The sequence below is a fragment of the Chrysochloris asiatica genome, unplaced genomic scaffold, assembly GCF_000296735.1.
Source record: "Chrysochloris asiatica unplaced genomic scaffold, ChrAsi1.0 scaffold00298, whole genome shotgun sequence".
NCBI lineage: Eukaryota > Metazoa > Chordata > Mammalia > Afrosoricida > Chrysochloridae > Chrysochloris > Chrysochloris asiatica.
The window spans coordinates 2,855,779-2,857,591 of NW_006408816.1; positions in this window are offsets into that span (position 1 = coordinate 2,855,779).

The window sequence follows — 1,813 nt, forward strand, 5'->3', positions numbered from 1 at the left end:
AGAATATTATTGTAAAAGATTAAGAAAAGATTTCTATATTAAAGATAAATTCTTCAATGATTAGCAAGGATGAAAGAAAGAAGACTGTAAATCACATGTTAGGGGATAGACACATGATAGCTTGTGTCAAGGAAGGGACAATATGCAAGGAGAGGGAGTGCAATACACAAAAATGGGAATGGGAGTAGAGGAACAAGAATGATAGGCAGATACTTATGGAGATATGCATGGGTTAAATGGTATAGAGGTACATAGTGATGTGTACACAACTTTGGAACCACAAGGTGTTGGGAGCAGCTCAACCGAAGGTCCCTGACTTGGAGATAATTTAACCAAAGGATTGCAACTGAATAGTGTGGTCCAGAAACTGGGGCTGCTTCCAAGTCAAATCCCGCCCCTGAGGAACTTGCAGTGTTGCCTCATGGGATAGGAAACATGCAAGGTCTTTCCTTGTATTTAACTGTGTCCTTCAGCTCAACTTGTGCAGCATTCTAGCAGCCTTAATCAGTGTTCCAGCTAGCTACCACAAGTTACATTTTTTTATGATAAAGTTCCACTTACTGCTGGCTCCTTTAGTACAAGATGTTCTTGAAATCCTTACCCTCCCTCAAGCACCTCCCCTTGATCTGTTCATAAAATAAACTCATTGCCTTGGTCTGTGCTGCAGTATCTCCATCAGTGTGCTGCATCCCACTTGGTCTCAACTTTACTATTTTCAAATGTGTCTTGTGTCTTTTATTTCTCATTTCCTATCACACCTACTAGGGTTTAATCTCTATATTCGGGTCGTGGATAAAAGCAAATTGTTGGATACCATACTTGGCCCCAACAAGGCTCTTTGGGATGGAGACATAGTCTGAATGGGTAAAAGGAGGGGAAATAATGTTAAGGTGCTTGACTGTCTTGTGGATATTGGTTTCCCCTGCCTATTTTTGTAAAATAGATATTTAAGCTGGTTAGAAAGGAATGTTGTAAATATAATTATATAAAGCTTTTAAACCAGTCTTCAGTTTAATAATGAACTGGATTAATTAATAGGGGTACTAGAATTTGCCCAGGTAAATAGACTTCTTGTTAAGCCTTTGTGGAGTATAGGGCCTTAAGTGTAATCCTGAACCCCACATAGAACTTTCTGAGGTGGAACATTCCCACTTTAAAAGACATCCAGACATACCTGGAACAGCTGGAATAGAACATACTTCTGAAAAGAAAGACCAACAGAAAAAAAGAAAAAGCCGATTTCTTTCTTAGCTATTACAATATCAAGCAAGCTGTTTGCCTTGTAGTCAATAAGGCAATAAAAGGTAGCCTTTCAGGTTAAACCTCCTTCTAAGATAGAATCTCAAAGAGAATACATGAGCAGTTTTGTAAGCTCACTAGTGATCACCCTGGTCTACTTGTGAGGCTAAGTGGAGGAAATGCAGCAATGAAGACAGGCTGAGTTTGGCCATGTTCCAGAGACATCAGTTGACCTTGAGTCAAGAAAGGGAAGAGGAAGACTTGTTGGAAGCTCAGGTAAATTTGTGTACTTGGGATCCCATAAGCACTGACCTGTACACTGGGGGACAGAGTGAGAATGAAGTGGCCAGTTGTTCTGAAGTCATAGGAGGCATGTGAGAACTCCAAAACTTGCAGATAGTACCCACTTGACTTGGATGGCTTGCTGACCAGAACTCTACCAGATGAAGCTAAAAAAAGTTTGATATATGGAGCAGCATAAATTGCAACAATTTGATGAATAGATCTGGTTGTGATGGTAGTTATGTGCTGTGGAGTCAGTTCGACCCATAGTGACCCTGCATAGGGTTTCTGA